Here is a 21,048-nt window from a genome sequence, read left to right on the forward strand (position 1 = left end):
CTTCGACCTGCTGGTCACTCTCCTTTTAATGCGGCCCAGGGTATGTTTGGCTTTCTGGGCTGTGAGTGCACACTGCCTGCCCATGTTCATTTTCTCATCGACCAACACCCCCAAGTCCTTCTCTGCAGGGCTGCTCTGAATTTCTTCTCTGCCCAACCTGTAGCTGTGCCTGGGATTGCTCTGACCCAGGTGAAGGACCTTGCACTCGGCTGGGTTAAACTTCATAAGGTTGGCATCAGCGCACCTCACAAGCATGTCAAGGTTCCTCTGGATGGTATTCCTTCCATCCAGTGTATCAACCGAACCACACAGCTTGGTGTCATCGACAAACTTGCTGAGGACACACTCAATCCCACTGTCCATGTCAGCAATGAAGATGTTAAACAAGAGCGGTCCCAACACAGATCCCTGAGGGACACCACTCATTACAGGTCTCCAGCCGGACATTGAGCCATTGACCACAATTCTTTGCATGTGGCCATCCAGCCAGTTCTTTATCCGTTGATTGGTCCACCTATCAAATTGATGTCTCTCCAATTTAGAGACAAGGATGTCGTGTGGGACAGTGTCGAACGCTTTGCACGGCTCCAGGTAGATGACATCAACTGCTCTAACCCTGTCCATCAGTTTTGCAACCCCATCATAGAAGGCCACCAAATTGGTCAGGCAGGATTTCCCCTTAGTGAAGCCATGCTGGCTGTCACCAAGCACCTTGTTGTTTTGTCATGTGCCTTAGCATGCTTTCCAGGAGAATCTGCTCCAAGAATTTGCTAGGCACAGAGGTGAGACTGACTGGTCTGTAATTCCCCTGGTCATCCATTTTCCCCTTCTTGAAAATGGGGGTTATAGTTCCCTTTTTCCAGTCATCGGGAACTTCACCTTACTGCCATGATTTTTCGAATATGATGGACATTAGCTTAGCAACTTCATTTGCCAGCTCCTTCAGGACCTGCGGATGGATCCCATCTGGTCCCATGGACTTGTGCATGTTCAGATTTTTAAGATGGTCTCGAACCAGATCCTCTCCTACAGTGGGCCTATGGTCTTCATTCTCACAGTGCCTGTGTCTGGCTTCCAAGACTTCGGTGGTGTGGTCAGAGCATTTGCCAGTGGAGACTGAGGCTAAAAAGTCATTAAGAACCTCAGCATTCTTCAAATCCAGGGTAGCCAGTTCTGATAGCTTCCAGAGGGGGCACACCATCTTCATTTAGTTTGAAGTTCTGCTGTTTGCAGATTCCCGCTCCTGTTTTTTCAGCATGGTTACTCTGAAACCAAGTGTTGGGGATTTGGTTTTGTTGTTTGTTTGTTTGGGGTATTGTTTGCTTGTTTCAAATCTTCATTGTTCTTTATTATATTCCTAAGACATTAGGAGCTTTAATACCCTTAGTCCTGACCACTAGAAATATTGTAAAGGAAAGAAAGTAAAGAATAAATATGTGGTTCTTAATTAGACACCAAATTAGGACAAGTGCTATGAAGGACACAGTCATTTTAAGCATGTCTTGAGAGAAGAATGTCAATGATCAATGCAGTTTTTCCTTTGTTAAGGGAAGGGAGAGAGTGGAAAAGACATAATTGAAGTCTTTTAGTCCTTTTTTTATTTTAGCCATTCTTTCATTAGTTTGCACTTCCTGGTGGGAAAAATTGTGATTGTTCCAATTGAAGGTATGAAAAATAGATATTTGTATAATGTTTTCTCTAATTATGACATGGTAACATAATTTCTTTAAAATCATGCTGCTACGTTTTTATTTTTATGAAAAATGTCATCCTTATTCAAGTTATCACCATACTGAAAGATTAGATCTAATATTGCATAGAGACATAGAAAACACTGAAAGTTAATTCAACATTTTTTAGCTTTTGCTTTTCATCATAGATGAAGCAGACACGGTGAATGTTTCTGTCTTTTCTACTACCTTTAAGGCATAACAAGAACCTCACTCAATAAAAGGTCACATGAACAGTCATTAACAGAGACAATATTTGTCCTGGGAGTGCTTTCTTTCCTAAGCTGAAATTTTGCTGCTGAACTCATTATATTATATATTAACCCCTAATTTTAAATTTTGTATATCCCCATGTGCTGCTTTTAGCTGAGGTAGAGTTAATTTTCATCATGGTAGCTATTTTGGGGCTGTGTTTTGTATTTGTGCTGAAAACATCATTGATAACATGGGGATGTTTTAGTTACTGCTGAGACCTTCTTACACAGTCAAGGCTTTTTCTGCTCCTCACCCCACCCCACCAGTGTAGAGGCTGGGTGTGCACAAGGAATTGGGAGAGACACAGCTGGGACAGCTGACCCCAACTGACCCAAGGGATATCCCATACAATATGGTGCCATGCTCAGCATACAAAGCTGGGGGAAGAAGGAAGTAGGGTATATTGGGAGTGATGGCGTTTGTCATCCCAGGTAACAAGCATGCATGATGGACCCCTGCTTTCCTGGAGATGGCTAAACACCTGCCTGCCCACGGAAAGTAGTGACTGAATTTCTTGTACTGCTTTATTTGTGTGTGCAGCTTTTGCTATACCAATTAAACAGTCTTTATCTCATCCTATTACAGTAAATCTCCAGTATTTGTTATGTTTGAGTCCCCCTGACCCACCTTATAACAGCTTTTATGACAATGTCTTCAAGATACTGCACAGCATGCATCATCCAAACGTGCCCTCTCCAATAACCCAGTTCTTATAACACACTACTTACAAACCCACCAGACTTGAACCAAATCAAGGTCATGATGAATTGTCTTCACCATATTAATTAGCACCAATTCAAAGTCCTAATTTAACTTCATTAACTTAGAAAATAATGATTTCCTTAAAGGATAGTAAGAGCTACTCATAATTAAATAAATCCTTAAGAAGCTGAGATAATTTTGAAAGTTTGAGCCCTAGTTTTCAGAATATATATGATACTTGAATATAAATAAGTGATATTATCAAAATTCAACTTCAAGAATTCTTGCTGAAATGATGCCAGATCACTAGGTCAAGACCACTCTCCCGTGAGACATAGCAATATTCAAGGGAATCCAACAAATATAGGTTTTAAAAATTATACAAAAATTGTTTAATTTGCACTTTAGAAGCCACTCTGATCTATAGCATCATTTTTTGAAGCTGGATAGCATTCCAAATAGCCTTGAATATCAGATAAACATTGAAATTTCAAATCTGGGAAAAGTGAATGATCTTTGGCACATTATAACGATCCAGTCTGTTCTATTTTATAAGCCATAGAACTTCATCTTGAATTGCTTGACTAAGTTAGAATTTGCTGAAACAACAACCCATCTTCCAGAAAATTTAAGTGATACATTTATAATTAAACTATCAAAGCAGTAAGTAGCTAAGACGTAGGCGGCAATTTTATGAACGGTACCATATTCCAAATCACCTTCCTCTCTCCAGCCCAAACAACTGTATAAGTATGGTCACTTTTACTTCAGTCTCAAGAGGGGTTTCAAATCACTCATCTAGAGCTACCCTGTAATAATTCACCTGTTCTATAACTGTGCACCTGAAAGGCTGCAATGCCTACAAACTGTATGTTTTCAATTTTTGTTGAAAGTTAAATATTTCAGTGTCCTTTAAACTTATGTTTTCTCACTTTTAGCCATGCAGTCTCACTTTTGCATTTGCAAGCGATATCACCAAGTTTTCTGTGTGCACCTCAAAAATCAGCTTCACAGGTGTTTTCTCCATATAGATGCTATATCACTGGATGGTAAGCTGGGCACTGAATAAAAAAGGGAGTAATACTGCATAAAACTCTGTATATGCATAATATGCATAAAACTATGCCATATGTCATCTCCTTAACAAGAAAGTGGGCCACAGTCCTTCACATTTCTCACATTTGGCTTATGCATCCACATTAACATAATTTCTACTTTCTTCACACTACACAAAGTTTAGAAACTTCCAGAAAGAAGTTGAGATCATTGTTTAATACCAAACAGCAGAATTTCCTAAAAAGAACCTAGGGATCCCAAGTAAGATGTGGATTGGCACAGGATAGTTGATCTTTCCCTAATTTTTCAGAACTTTCTAAAGATTTTCATGGCTCTCTGAGACAGACCTTACATATACATACTTGAAAACGATTCTACATTCACACAGCATGAATTAGAAAAATATTCAGAGGTGAAAAACAGACCTTAATCCATGCTCAAAGTAATAGATATGTGACTAGGGTGAGCTGGAAGTAGCTTGGAACCCCATGAATTTCCAAATTCTACAGAGGAAGGAAAGAAAGGAGTATTAAAACTACACAATCAAAAAAAATCACAGATTATTTTGAGTTCACAAAAAGCACCATTTAGGTTTCGATCCAGCATTTTAAGAAAACCTCTGGATTTATGGTAGGTGTTAATTTCAATAATAAATGTGGAGCAACATTGTGCCACATCACCCCCATTCCACCTATTAAATATCACACTGCATTTAACAAAAGACTTCATGTTAAAAAAAAAAAAAAATCTCCATTTTATAAGTCATTGTTTCCATATTCCCAGGGAGTACATTGTAACCCAGATAGTCTACAGACACTTCAAAAATTAGGATGCTTTAAGACTTAAAGAATATTACATACAAAGTGCATATCAACATTTAATTCTGAAAATAAATTTCTTTAACCTAAATTTATTTTTTTTTTTTCTGGAAGGAGCATAAATACATCTATATCTGCTAAGAAGTTTGACATGAGGTTCTTAAGTGCTTTCTAAATCCATTTGATGTCTTAAGTGTCAATATAATTGTAGTGAAAGTCTAGAAGACACTGTCAGTGGCATCGTGCCAGAGAGGAATAATGGCATAGTTATTTTGCTAAGAAGGATAATAATGATTCTCTAACAACTATGACAATGTGCAATGAAGAAATATATATTGATTTTTCCTTAATCATCTGAGACTTTATCCTGAAGAGACTGGGATCAAATTAATCCATTTTAAAAATATCAAAGTCCCTCAAAAAAAAAAAAAAAAAAAAAAGACTGCAAGAGAGTGGTTTGGTATTCTTTATTTACTTTAAACACAGCAAGCCTGTGTAGCACCAGTTATCTTTCTGTTTGGGTCTTTTTTTTTTTCCATACTTGCTATGTAGGGAAGCATAGTATATGTTTAAGCCATGAATATATTGTAATGGTTCTCCACATTGTTATGTAGACTCAGACACATTCGTATATATTTTGTTTTTTTTTTTTAATTAACTGGAATTAATGGTTTAAATGTTTTCCAGCAGGTCATTGCTGGGTCAACAGGACACAGGTTTAAAGATGGTTGAGCAATTACATTAGTTTACCTTTAACCACAACAGATATTTATCATAAGTGGTTTAAGTATTCTTAATTAGCCTCAGCATTTTCATATGAAAATAAAAATGCCACTTGACATTTCTAGAGCACTGCCTGTTTGTGGATTTCAGAGTGATCCAGCAACAACAATTTTCTTTAGAATTTGAAGTTTCACAGTTGCTTAATACAACCTTCACAGCAGGTTGTAGAGAGGTAAGTGTGGGTCTCATCTGCCAAGTAACAAGCTATAGGACAAAAGGAAATGACCTCAAGGTGCTACCAATAATGCTGATGGGCCTCAAAGATAACCACAACGTTTGTTAAAGGAAGGATGCCTGTGTCACAGAATTTGTTTTCTGGAATCGTGTCAGGGCATCAGATTTCATAACTGACCTATTTCAAGATGAAATAAAAATGAAACTTCAGTACACAGGTGTCGTGGTTTAAACCCAGTCAGGTAGCTTGTTCACTCACTCCCAGTGAGTGGTGCCGAGCTGACAACAATCGAGGTCCGTGTCCGTCTCCCCCCCCCGCCTCCCCGCACCGGGGCTCTCCCCTTCCCCGCTCCCGGAGGAACGGGGAGGAGGATCGAGAGAGTGCAACTCCTACGGGTTGAGACAAAAACAGTCCAGCAACATCACCACCGCTACTATCAGCTACAACAATGATAAGGGAAAATAACATACGATGAGCTCCACCCGGAAGCCCCTTTGTACCCCTCAATACTGAAGATTTTGCTTCCTTGGCAGAGCATGAGCCTCACAGAAGTTAGCAACAACCGAGAAAGCTTCACCAACACTGTTCTCAAACTGGAAGTCAAAACACAGCACTGTACCAGTTAACACAAAGGAAAAACATGACTGCTACTGCGGAACCCAGGACAACAGGCCATCATGGCTTTGTAAATACTGAAGATTTTGCTTCGGAAGTTAGAAAGTTGAATAGACAACGTAGCAAGTGTATAACAACCAACCAAGAAACATAAAGGTCCATTTATTAAAATCACATAGGAAGGTAAATATCTGCCACAGGATCCTGATTAGTCAAATTACCTAAGATAAACTTTTTATGATGTTAACTGATGTTAAAATTACCTAAGATAAACTTTTTATGATGTTACCATGTTAAATTTTTCTGGAGATTTAGTTTGTTACATCTAAGAGACACCTTCTTGAATAAGACATAGCAAACAAAACCAGTGTGTGGAGCAAATGATTTGTGCAACTAGCAGTTTGGAGAATAAATAAAGACATGGGAAAGAGACTGTCACAAAGACTAATCCTCACTGTGACAGTGAGTTTGAAAAAGGCTTGTGCAGTTTTGTAACTGCAGTAAGTATTTCACCTTACTGTGAGGGTAAGGCAAAAAACTCCTATGGTACGATGCTGAAGGAGAGCCTCATGAATAAAATAATTCTGTATTCAGGGTAGACCTTTGACACTGCAGAAATACGTGTTAGAATTATGCATTGAATGGTGAAGATAATGAGAAATATTATACAGCTGTCATACTTTCTCAATATATATTACAGTCACACAGAAACCATGTTTCTCTCACTTTATATGTATTTATACACAAAGGCAAACTATACACGTGTCTACAGAGCATCCATATATGGATATGTATATATGTATGTGTTTGTACAAGTGTGTGTATGTACATATATATATATATATGTATAAGTACATATACACACCCACAAATGCTACCTTTTCTTTAGCATAGATAGCATGGCTGTGTGTTTAGTAAATCTTCCAGAGAAAAAGGTTATCAGCTTTTTACTCCAAATCCAAAATAATAACAAAATTTCTACCAAGATGTAATCTCAAACAAATAAACAATAAAACAAAAACCTGAAACAGTTAAAAAATTTATGTAAACCTTAAAGCAACAGAGATTTATAAACAGCCTTTCTTCCTTTGTTTTGATGCCTGGACTGTTCTGGTCCAAATTCTGCCAGTATTCATCTACTCCATTCCTGCAAATATTATTAAGAGAAGCTAACATGACTGTAAACAAAAATCCAGGTAAAATGGATTTTTAATCTTTAAGCCTGAATGGGTAAAATCATACTTTCTGAGTTAAATCTGAACATTTGGATTATCTACCTATGATAATCTTGTGGAAGCTCTCCCTAAGTAGAGAATCTGATCTCCATCAATATTTGTCTTGTGAAAAAAGACTGTTTCAGTGTCCTGGCTTGTTTCAGCTTGTTACTTCTCATAACCCTACAGCTGTCATGCAGATTAAAAAGTTAAAGGTATATGAGGAAGTCGATATTGGCTGTGGAATAATATTTTTAAAATTCTAAAAAAGGAACTGATCTTATTTAGAGGACTAAAACATCTGGAGAAAAAAGATAGACCATATGATTTTTTTTCTCTTAGTATGTACAGAAGTTTAATTATTCTTCCCCATCTGTGTAAGTATACATAAGTATAGCTTATAGTTAATGACAACCTTGATTCCCTTTCACAAATAATATTATTTTCTTCTATTAAATTGCTGTAGGAGTTCTGCGGGATACAAGTCACTAATTCTCTTTAACCTCACAATAATGTTTTTCTGCAGTTCTTTTCTTTTTTTTTCCATATTGTTGATTACATTATGACCTGTTGAAACAAAGACTATTTCTTAATGTTTATTTGGAGTTTATTTAGAATGGTAGGATTGTGATCTAGATCAGAATTTTTAGAAAACAATAACAAAGCCTATTTGCCATTTGTCTTATTTTATCAAGATATATAGGTATGTAAGAATTTTCACTTAGAGAAAATAATGTCTCCAGCTACATCCCTTAATGTATTCTAACTGGACTATTCAGCTGGTCTTGTGAAATTTGAAACTGAAAACTATTTTACACTGACACATTTCTGATTATATTAAAGATCTGCTTTTCAAATAAAGACCTAAATTCACAAACATTAACACAGAGCTTTACAGATATGCCTCAAATGAATTCTTAGACTATTATTTCAAGCCTATTGCTATGGTAAGCTGTTCTACTATGACTTTTTTGCTTGTATCAATAAAAAGGATTTTTTTTTTTCTATTACAAATAATAGGAACAAACTAAAAACAGCTCTAAAGTGCAACCTGCAACAACAGATATGTCTAGACTGGTATATTATTATTATATGTCATAAGGTTTTTTTGACATATTTGTATAATACAAATGTTTGTATGTACTTTCTACTTTGGGAAGAATAGGTTATGGAAGCTGAGAAATATTCCAGAAATGGCCTTATGTCTCATGAGTACATAATGAGCATTCTTGCACAGTTATTTTGATGATTAAATGTTCTGCTAAATTACAGTCTAGAAACAGATTCTGTTATTGTTTCTACAAGCAACAAGCTGAAACAATTAGCATTGTCAGGGAAGACTACAAGACCTTACATGTATTGCAGGAGAGCAGAATGTGGCTGAAAGTAATGAAACCTACACAGAAGTTATACTGATTACTTCTTCCATTTCTATACAAAGCTTTTCTACTTCATACAACTGGCTTTGTTAGAGAATAGGAAAATTTAAAATTGCCATCAAAGAAACACTGTTGTTTAAAATTCTTTATATCTATAAAAGTAAACAGAAATCTTGTTGTGGTTTAAACCCAGTCAGGCAACTTGTTCACTCACTCCCAGTGAGTGGTGCCAGGCTGACAGCAATCGAGCCCGCTCCCCCCCCCCCCCCCCCCCCCCCCCCCCCCCCCCCCCCCCCCCCCCCCCGGGGCTTTCCCCTTCTCCACTCCCAGAGGAACGGGGAGGAGGATCCAAAGAGTGCAACTCCTACGGGTTGAGACAAGAACAGTCCAGCAACCAATGTACAACACAAATCACCACCGCTACTACCAACGACAGCAATACTAAGAGAAAACAAGGGAAGAGAATACGATACCACCGGCCAAGAAACAAGTCCCACCCGGAAGCCCATGTCCTTATGGGTAACTCCCAGTTACCCCCCACCCCGGGCATGACGTGCTGTGGTATGGAATACTTCTTTGGCTAGCCTGGGTCAGGCGCCCTGTCTCTGCTTCCTCATGGCTTCCCCTCCTCCCTGGCAGAGCATGAGCCTCACAAAGTCCTTGGTCAGGGTAAACATCACTTAGCAACAACCGAAAACATCGGTATCACCAGCACTGTTCCCAGGCTGGAAGTCAAAACACAGCACTGCACCAGCTACCACGAAGGAGAAACATGACTGCTACTGCTGTACCCAGGACAAATCTTCATGGTATTGTAAGACATTCATAGCTGACACCAGGGCTCCACAAATTTCAGCCTCAGATTTGACACATATTTGACCTAATATATAGTTTCTATATAAGAGTTGAAGTGATTGATCTCTGACACTTGTACTATCAGCTAGAATGTGTAAAAAACAATAGCAGAAAGTTAATATGGAAAGATAAATAGACCACTCCTTAAGAGGCACGGAGCCTTAAGAAGAACAAACGAGAAAGATTGGCACAAATAGGCATTTCCTAAGAAAATAGCTTTCAGCAAAGCTGTCAAATATCTAGGAAGAAAACCAGACAGAAAACATATTTTAAAAAGTTGTGTGAGATTTACAAATCAAATTGCTCGCTGTTTTTTAGCACAGACCTCAAAAAAAATTATGACTCCGGGCTTCCTTAAATTTAACTTGGCTACTTTGTATTCCTGGAAGATGAGTTTACCAAGGATTACATTAGACTGCTAAATAGTATTTCAGTGGATGTGGGAATATGGCATGACAAAGTTTGAGAAGACCTAGATTATAGAAACTATCTGGAAGTGGCTTAAATTTGAATATTTCATAATCAGAGATCTTCACAAGGAAGTGGTCTAAAACCTTAAGTTCCAAACAAAATCTTTATGTGCAATTCCTTAGTTTCATTGAAAATGAAGATTCAGAGTTTTTTTTCATCACTTATTAAATTCAGTTATCTTTTTATAAATAGGTTTGAAAATACTGGTTTTTATTTTGTTTATGCCTTAGAAATCTCTTGTTGACCATCTCCCTTTTCTGCATCCAAAAAAAACATTCTTTGTTCATTGTACTTTTGAAAACAAAGAAGGAATTTCAATTAACAGGCAGAATGTTTTGTTATGGTATACATTTATTTTTCTTTTCTATTACTCAAGGTTATTTGCAGTGCCTGACTCAGCAGAGAAAGTGAGGCTTATATTAATCTTTCTGTGACTAAAAGAAGAAAGTAATGCAATTCAGTTAAAGTTGTTTCATAAAAAGGCATTGATCATAATGGAAAATCAGAGCAATGTATCATAAATTTAAGGAAGAAGAGAACTGACTGAAAAATTATCCCAAATGTGGAAATGCATACTTAGGATCTATCTTAGGCTATGTAGCATGATACTCATTTGTAAATTACAAATAAACCAAAAGGAATTTTTTATGTAAGCCAATTAAGCTTGTAGTTCCAATAGCTATGCCATTAAATACTTGCATAAAAGAATTTCAGAACTCTAAAATAAGAGTCAAGAAATGTCAAAGCAATAAATGCTGCAGCCAGAAAGTTAAGGGGAAAACAGTAACACCATTGATTTGTAATAACATGCTTAAGCTTTCCATATAAATAACTGTCCTGGGTTCAGCAGTAGCAGTCATTTTTCTCCTTCTTGGTAGCTGGTGCAGTGCAGTGTTTTGACTTTCGGCCTGGGAACAGAGCTGATAGCGATGTTTTGGTTTGGCCAAGGACTTTGTGAGCCTCATGCTCTGCCAGGGAGGAAGGGAAGCCAGGAGGAAGCAGAGACAGGACACCTGACCCAAACTGACCAAAGAGGTATTCCATACCACAGCACGTCATGCCCAGGAGGTAACTGGGAGTTAGCCGGAAGGGCTGGGAGACTGCAGGGTTGGAGGAGGTATCGGTCAGAGCTTGGTCGGGCTGAGGGGTGTGAGTTATCGGTTGGCTGGTGGTGAGATGTCGTATTCTCTTCCCTTGTTATTTCCTTTATCATTGTTATTATTGGTAGTAGCAGTAGTGATTTGTGTTATACCTTAGATACTAAACTGTTCTTATCTCAACCTGTGGGAGTTGCATTCTTTTCGATTCTCCTCTCCGTCCCTCCGGGAGTAGGGGGAGGGAAAGAAGGGGGGAAGTGAGTGAACGAGTTACCTGACTGGGTTTAAACCACAACAATAACAAAAATAATTTGTCTTTTCAAGCTTTGCAACCAACAATCTCCAGCTTTTGACAAGACTGCAAACAAACTCTAATTTGGTAATATCATCAATTTACTTAAACATCAAAAAAATTAACACATTATGCTGGGTTGCAGGAAAATTGAAGCAACACTAAACTAGACCAAAAGCTGTAGGAAGAATTTCTTGGGGAAAAAATACATATTTTTTTATTTTATGAGTATGACGTTGGGATTCAGTGGGATATGATTGCAAACAAAGCTGAAATACGTGGATATGGATGTGTGGATTGGTGTGCTACAGGAGGAACGTATCTTTATAACATTATTATCAAAGGTTCCAGATTTATACTGTGGGGTTATAATTAAGTTCTTTACTTCTAAAGAAGTAAATGCCTGTGTTCTGTAGACATTTCTTCCTTTCTCTCCCAAATTTCCACTATCTTCCTTCATATTTCTCCGAAGTTTATTTTCCTTGTAGCTTCCTCTGATAAAAGCATGTTCCTATTCCAACTGCCTGACCATATCAGGCTGAACAAAAGTTAAAGCAAAGTATTATGGGCATTGTCCAAATACCTCTTAAACACTGGCAGACACGGGTCCACTTCTCAATGAAGCCTGTTCCAGTGTTTGACCACCATCTTGGTAAAGAAATGCTTCCTAATGAACAGTCTGAACCTACCCTGCCACAGCTTTGAACCATTCCCACATATCCCAATTTTACTTGTGCTTGGTATTACTCTGTCCCAGGTGCAGAATACGGCGTATGTTCCTGTTAAATTTCATGGCAATGATGATTACCCAACGTTCCAATCTATCTAGATCCCTCTTGAGGGCCTCTTGTCCCTCAAGAAAGTCACCAGCACCTCCCCATTTAGTATCACTGTCGTGGTTTAAACCCAGTCAGGCAACTGGGTTTAACCTGCTGAACCCAGGACAATCATCAACAAACTTATGAATGGTGCATTCAACTCCTCCATCGAGAATACTGATAAAAATATCAAACAGACTGGGACCTAGAATAGAGCCCTGAGAAACACCACTGGTGACCAGTTGCTAGCCAGATGTAGCCCCATTCAGTACAGCCCCTTGAGCTCTGCACTTCAGCCAGTTGTTTACTCAGTGCACCATGAATCTGCTCATCCCCCAGCTGAACAACTTGTCCAGAAAGATGCTGTGAGGGACAGCGCTGAAAACCTTACTAAAATCCACAAAAAGTAATTTTTGAAGAAAAGCTTTCTGCCATTTGGTAATTTTGAAGTCAATCTTTGTGCAATCAAGTTAGTTACTCACTTTTCTGTGATACATGTAGATAGAAACAGTTACCTGTTCCAAAGACCCCACTTGTGATTCTGGTTAGCTGAGAAGCAGAAAAACTCTTTTGTGGCTCTATCTATAGCTAATTCTGTCCTTAAGCAGGGAACACTCTAAATTATCTTGTACAGGGCTGTGCATCTATACTGACGTAACACATCTAAACAGCATCTGATCTGACTTGGGTATACCAGCTCTGTACTACATTATAAACTGTGGTTATTGACTAAGCAGCCTCAGGGTTCAGACAAATGATCAAGTCATCCAAATCATTTGAGCTAATTAATTGGCTAAGTTCTTAGTTTGCCTCTGACAAATGTGAAGTAAAATGACATCTTAATGAAAGAAGGTTAAGGCACGCTGTCTTTGGTACAGCCAGATATCAGATTTTTTTAATTCAGGCTAGCTTCATCAGCCAAGATAAAACAGATATTTGCCTGTCTTCAGGCTACACTTTATGTAAGTACACCTACCTGTTGGCTGTACTGTTAACAGTAAAAATGCCACTGCTTTTCTGTGTGGGCTACAATAGTCTTATGAAACGTCTGTGGATTTGGATTTAAATTTACAAAATCTTTTTTTTTTCTTTTTAGCTGGTAGATATTATTGTTGCAGAGAAAAGGTGAAATGCAGAAGCTTGCAAAAACAAAGAAACCAGTCAAAGAAATAATCCCAAGCAATATTGCCAAAATAATTTTTTTTTTAAGTAATCCTACAGCTTTCAGTACAGTCCCATAATTCTGATGATAATGGTGTGATTTTGTGACTTCTGGAAGATTTTTACACCAAGGTTTGGCTGTTATTGCCTATGTATCTCATTCATTACAAAAATAACTCTTTCTGGTAAAGCTAATGCTTCTCTAACATGAAAGAAAATCATGAAGGAATGGAACAGTTCATAGAGTACACAGATTTTCTGCTGGTGGATGCAGTCAATTCCTGCCATATCCAGGTTTATAACATCATGGTACCACTGAAGAAGTCTTGCAGGTATTCTTTTCCACACAAACAAGTACAGCTTGGGCAAAATTTCTGCATACCTTCCAGAAGAAAAAAAAATTAAAACCACTAATATTTTCAGCTTTCCTAGGTAAATATTTTAAAATACATAAAAGAACTCTCTTGATGTAGGTGATGAGAAGGTCTATGTGAACAGTTTCATCAAGCACCCTCCTCAAAGAGTAAGGGTTAAGAGATCTGCATACTTAAGGAAAGCTCCTTTTTCACATAAGGCATTCTGTATCGCAAGAAAGTAACTTAAAAAGGAAGAGATATTACATATGAAAATAATATTAAATTTTCTCAATATTTTGTGTAAGACAGGAAATGGCACTTGAAAACATTTTTTCATTTTGCAACATTGGCATTACATTTTAATTACATTGACTGCATTATTGGAATACTTCTTTCTTCAGATGAAAAGAAAAGCATATTGCACCTGAGATCATAACAAGAGATGATTTCAAGTCCAACTTTTTTTTTTGCTGATGAAAAATGTAGACTGAAATGTTGATTCTTTAGAAAAAAAAAAAAGGTACTTTATCAAACAGCAGGGGGCAATGAAACATAAATCAAAATAAAAAAAATGGTTCTTTACAAACCAGAGGAAACATAAAGTAGAATATTACTACCTGAACATTCTGTTTGCTTTAGTGAATGTTTATGAGCAGATAAAAATACAATGGGATTTTTTTTTTAGAGGAAAATAAAAGAGACTTTTTCATGTAACCTACAAAAGTATATGACCAGAGGTATATGTAGTTTGTGATATGTCAGAAGCTCAATAATTTTTTTCTGTAGAAATTTTTAAATCTTTTCAAATGGCTATGTGTTCCAGGTCTGTAAACATCCTTATCTGTCTGTTAAGTTGAATGATATAACTATATAGAAATAAGATTCCACTGAAAAGAGAAGCTTAGTTTCCTCTAAAAAAGCACATTATAATAACTTATCTCTTTCATTGCAGCATATGTTTAGTGTATGCAATTACATTTTTTGTCATATTATTTATGAAGAGTGTAAAACAGTGTAGTACTTAAGACATTTGGGAGCTCTATTTATTATCAAAAGTACTAACTGGTTTCAGATGTAAATGAAGTTATCTAGGGGCCTATAGGGATGCTGGGGAGGGACTCTTCATTAGGGACTGTAGTGACAGGACAAAGGGTAATGGGTTAAAACTTCAACAGGGGAAGTTTAGATTGGATATAAGGAAGAAATTCTTTCCTGTTAGGGTGGTGAGGCATTGGAATAGGTTGCCCAGGGAGGTTGTGAATGCTCCATCCCTGGCGGTGTTCAAGACCAGGTTGAACGAGGCCTTGGGTGGTATGGTTTAGTGTGAGGTGTCCCTGCCCATGGCAGGGGGGTTGGAACTTGATGATCTTAAGGTCCTTTCCAACCCTAACTATTCTATGATTCTATCTATATATGTTGCAATTCATTTTCACAGCATGCATTTAAGAGTTAAATGTGTAATTGTACAGTTTGTCATCCAAATGTAAGATTACTCATCTCCTTAGCTTACTAATATAAGGAGTATATAGTATACACCTTTGTGAATAATATATACCAGAATGTCTTAAGTTTGTTATGTCAAGCCTTTAAGAGACATACTTTTACTGGTGGTACCCATGTATCATATGTTAGAAGTATGAATGGCGAAATAAATTTATAGTATAAGGAGGGAAGGCATTTATACACAAGAGTGTTAACCCTCCCCAGAAAGAAAAGAAAAAAAAAAGATGCAATATGTCAGTCAGCTCTTTTAGCAGTTGTATGGCAAGGGAAATTTTTGTTTGGAGTGAAATCCATTAAGACACCTGACAGCCAAAGCTGATCTATGCCAAATGCCAAAACAGTATTAGGAGATGATCTATAGAAGAGTCTCCTAAAAAATAAACATTTTCAGAGGTTGTAAAGCTTTCTACCAGACCTAGCACCTAGTTTGTAGAAGTCTTTTCTTCCTGTAGGTAAGGATAAAGGTTGTCTCATTCATACATAGGATACTGAAAATATCCAGTTTCCTGGAAAATTCTTTCATGAAAAATTAGCCTGCTCATTGCAATAACTAACCTAGCCTATGCATGCCAAAAAATTAAGTGAAAATTTAAAAATGTTTAGTTTATTTTAATGAAAAGATTGGGATGAATATTTATGGTTGATATTGTCAAAAGAAAAAAGAAAGAAGTCACTCAAATCAGCCTTTGATCCTATCTGATTTTCTCATGTAATCTTAGCTTTCTGAGGTAGACGCTTTGAAGTCTACTTGCGAGAAAACTGGCTCTTTTTTTTTTTCTCTTATCTGTCCCATTAGCATTAGTAAATAGGACCAGTTATCCCTCTGGACCACCCCTAACTGTCTCATCTATGTTGCTTCAAATGACTTTATAATATTTTCAGCATTCTCTTTACTTTCCCTAGCCCTTCCTCTTTCATCTACTCTGGTCAATCACTAGGTTTCCCAGTTCTCAGGCTAGGTTTCACAGGGAGCTCCAACAAGACTAATGCCAGCAGCACCACCAGTTGCACAGCAGCTACTACACAGCAGAAACTCTTGGCAGCTCTGGCACATGCGAGATTGCTTCACTGCCACTCCTGGACTGAGAAAGATGGGGAGGAAACTGCATGGGAAAATTAACAAGTTGTACTAAATAGTAATTCACACATAAATAACTATTCTGTATTCTGACAACCCTGCATGTTTTTGTTCTTTTAATTACATGACCAAACAAAACATTCTTGTACTTTTAAAGAGCTAACTACCTCTGTGATTGTCAGGTAGAAAACACTGAGATGTTGCTGTAATACCACATGGAGAAGTACAAATCTGTTATCTCCTAGTTTCTTAATTTTCCTAATTGTTTAATTTTAGAAAGTTAAAAAACATTCAACACTTTTTTTTTCATTTCAATTTCTACCCTTTTTTACAATATTATTTCATATAGATATTTAGTGCAGTAATGATACTAACGTTTTAACATCTATGTTACTTGATTACTCTACATAAAAGACTTACATAAATACTATTTGTTGTCTGAAAGAAATTGAGCATCTTCTGATTGCAGCCAGATACATATCCAAATACAATCACTGTTCTAATTCCTTCTTAAACTTTAACATTGTGCAATGTTTCTGTGCACTTCCTTGTCTTCACTGTAGTAACAAAGATATATTAATTATAACCAATAATAGACCATGACTTTTACAATGTTTTAGATATAGCAGGTATTCTTCTAATGTCATAATGTCATAAACATTTTATGTTGCATTTTGTATTCTACTGCAAAGGTCTAGTGTTGTCATATTGCATATTTAGCTTCTAAAATTGATCGACTGCTTCAGAGAAAAGTGTATATAGTATTCCACTTCTTATTTGAGTCAATGTTTTTCTCAATACTGTGAAGTAAATTAAAATATAGTGTTTAAATCTACTGCTTATGATAAAGAAGACCAAATCTCCTTCTAATAAATGTGAAATACAACTTGTCATGTTCCTTTCACTTTGTGGAAATGCTACCACAAGGCTTAGCCAGTTACGTCTAATGTGTTGACATTTATTTTTGCTGCAATAAATGTTAGGATTATATTTTTGCATTAAATTCTGGCATTTTTAAAGATCATGATGACAAGTGATTTATTCTTCAAATCACTCTGGTTTGTTTTTACTTTTTGAATATAGATTTGCCCATGTGTCTCCAAGGCACAGTACAAAGCATATTTCATATGTTTTGCAACCTATTAGTTTGATTTAAATCCGCTTTTTCTGTCAGGATTTATGCAAGCCTTTCTTGATGTTATTTGCTCTGAATTATTGCCCAGAAATAATCACATGGAATCCAATTTCACACAGGCTGTGTGGCCTATGAGGTCTGTCACTGTAAAGCTCTAAATCTTTAAAATTTTTTTCCAGTGGAGATGATTCTTCAAATTTACTCAGTATACTGCACTGTCTTCATTTATTTTCATATTTAGCCATTACCCTCAAAGTGTGATGAATTTGATTGTGTGCAGTAAGTAGGTAGCAATCCGTGTGGTGGGTTGACTCTGAGTGGATGCCAGGTCCCCACTATGAGCTGCATTACTGTTCCTTCTTCTCAGCTAGACAGGGGAGAGAAAATATAACAGAAGGGTTGAGATAAGGACAGGAAGAGATCGTTTACCAGTTAATGACATGGACAAAACAGGCTCAACTTGGGAAAATTAGCTTAACGTATTAGCAAACATATCAGAGTAGGATAATGAGAAAATTAAATCTTGAAACACCTTTCCCCACCTTTCCCTTCTTCCCAGGCTGAACTGTACTCCTGAATTCTCTTCCTCCTCCCTGTCCAGCTGCACAGAGGGATGAGGAATGGGGGTTGCAGTCTTTTCATCATACGTGGTTTCTAACACTCATTACTCTTCAGTGAAAGGACTCCTCACACTCTTCCCCTGCTCCAACGTGGAGTTCCTCCCATGGGAGACAGTCCTCCATGAATTTTTCCAAAGTGTGTCCTTCTCACAGGTTACAGCTCTTCACAAACTGCTCCAGCCTGGGTCCCTTCCATGGGGTGCAGTCCTTCAGGAACAGACTGCTCCAGTGTGGGTCTCCCACAGGCCCAGAGTCCCTGCCAGGAGTCTGCTCCAGCACGGGCTTCCCACAGAGTCACAGTCTCCTTCGGCATCCACCTGCTCCAGTGCAGGATCCTCCATAGGCTGCAAGTGAATATCTGCTTCAACTTCTACCTCCATGGGCTGCAGGGGAACAGCTACCTCACCATAGTCTACACCACAGGCTGCAGGGGGATCTCTGCTCTGCAGCTGGAGCACCTCCTGTTCCTTCTTCACTGACCTTGGTGTCTGCTGAGCTGTTCCTCTCATACATTCTCGCTACTCTCTCCCAGCTGTTGTATCACAGTATGTTTTTCTCCTCTTAAGTATGTTATCCAGAGGTGATAACACTGTCACTGATGGGCTTAGCATTGGCCATCAGCAGGAGCATCTTGGAGCCATCTGACATTGAGTCTATTTGACATAGGGGAAGCTTCTCACAGAAGCTCTCCTCTCACCACCGAAACCTTGCCACACAAACCCAATACCATGTGTGAGGAAGAAAAGAGAAAATGAGACTTTATTTTTTTTTTTTTTAGTAACTATATTATTCTAATATGCAAAATAAATGAAGGACCAGCATACTGTTAAAATTCCACGTTTGCTTGTTCAATTATGTGCAATATTTCCACATATTTTTACATATTTGAATGCCATCTTTCATTGGTTTGAAAATGATATGTGTTCTCTGGAGGGAAATATGAAACAAATAAATAGGGTTCTTGATTTTTGGAAATGTAGTAAACTTCTGTGCTCAAATGCCTCATTCAGAACTGACCCTTAAGAAACAGTCCACAAGTTTTTATTTTCCAAAACACTTAACAAAAACCCTTTTAATGTTCTATTGCTTAATTTGCATAAGTAAGCATTCCCAGAGGCAGAATTAATTTACATCCTGACTATTTCTGTTTACTCTCTTCATCTAGTACAGGTACATTTGCTGGCAGTACCTGCACTGCAGGAAAAGCTTATTTACCCCCTGCATTGAACTAAACAAGTTAACACCTCCCTGAAAGAGTTATAGCTAATAAAGTGGGTGCATGTAGTGTTTTTCTTTCTTTTTCATTTTTTTATATTTTTTAATTTTATTTTCTGTTGCTTGTTTTGTCTTCAGAAAAGAAAGTTTAATTAGTTTACTTTTTAACCAAATGCCTGAAGGTTGATTAATTATATTTATTGTAAACCAGTAAAGCCATCATAAGCAGCATAAGAAGTATGATGTGGTTCAAAGGGTATGATGCTTCTCCAAGAGAACTACAGTATTTATTTATTCAGGCTATGGAGGTAGCCTGAGATCCTATTTTTATGTATTTCCCAAAGCCCTGAGCTTAGAATCTGACTGCATGAAGTCTAACCACCTTTAAAATAAACAAGCAGACAACCAAAATCACAAACTCAAACATCCTTTCTAGCCTTCACAGCAGTAGATAGAAAAGCTAGAGAAAGAAAGACCAGGGCAATCTAGAGACTTGGGAACTAGAAGATGAGCATTTAGGGTTCCAGAATTAAATTGGTTGCATAAGGCTGTGTCCGCACTTGCAGTCTGGATGGGAAGAGAAATGAGGTTTTTACGAATATCACTTGATTGTCTCTACTTAGAATCACAGAATCATAGAATACTTAAGGTTGGAAAGGACCTTAAGATCATCCAGTTCCAAACCCCCTGCCATGGGCAGGGACACCTCACACTAAACCGTATCACCCAAGGCCTCGTCCAACCTGGTCTTGAACACTGCCAGGGATGGAGCATTCACAACCTCCCTGGGCAACCTATTCCTCACCACCCTAACAGGAAAGAATTTCTTCCTTATATCCAATCTAAACTTCCCCTGTTTAAGTTTTAACCCATTACCCCTTGTCCTATCACTACAGTCCATAATGAAGAGTCCCTCTCCAGCAACCCTATAGGCCCCCTTCAGATGCTGGAGGCTGCTAGAAGGTCTCCATGCACCCTTCTCTTCTCCAGACTCAACAGCCCCAACCTTCTCAGCCTATCTTCATACAGGAGGTGCTCCAGTCCCCTGATCATCCTCGAGGCCCTTCTCTGGACTTGTTCCATGCCCTTTTTATGTTGAGGACACCAGAACTGCACACAATGCTCCAGGTGAGGTCTCACAAGAGCAGAGTAAAGGGGCAGGATCATCTCCTTCGACCTGCTGGTCACGCTCCTTTTGCAGCCCAGGATACAGTTGGCGCACACTGCCAGCCCATGTTCATTTTCTCATGGACCAACACCCCCAAGTCCTTCTCCACAGGGCTGCTCTGAATCTCTTCTCTGCCCAACCTGTAGCTGTGCCTGGGATTGCTCCGACGCAGGTGTAGGACCTTGCACTTGGCATGGTTAAACTTCATGAGGTTGGCATCAGACCACCTCACAAGCATGTCGAGGTGGGTGGATGTTGTCCGTGTTCCCGGACAACATCCCTGTGCTCTTCCCAGGCTGTCTGTCCTTGTTTCCACTTATTATAAGCCTCTGTTTTCATTTGTATTTTCCTCAGGAGCTCCTTATCCATCCAAGGAGGTCTCCTGGCCCTCCTGCTGCACTTCCTTCTGGTTGGGATGCAACACTCTTGAGCTTGTAACAGGTGATCCTTGAATATCAAACAAGAGTCTTGGGCCCCCTGCCCTCTAGGGCTATATCCCATGGAACCTTCCTAAGCAGGTTCCTGAAGAGGCCAAAGTCTGCTCTTTTGAAG

The sequence above is a fragment of the Pezoporus occidentalis genome, unplaced genomic scaffold (genome assembly GCF_034315485.1).
Source record: "Pezoporus occidentalis ecotype Australia unplaced genomic scaffold, CSIRO_AGI_Poc_V1 ctg48, whole genome shotgun sequence".
In the NCBI taxonomy this organism is placed as follows: Eukaryota; Metazoa; Chordata; class Aves; order Psittaciformes; family Psittacidae; genus Pezoporus; species Pezoporus occidentalis.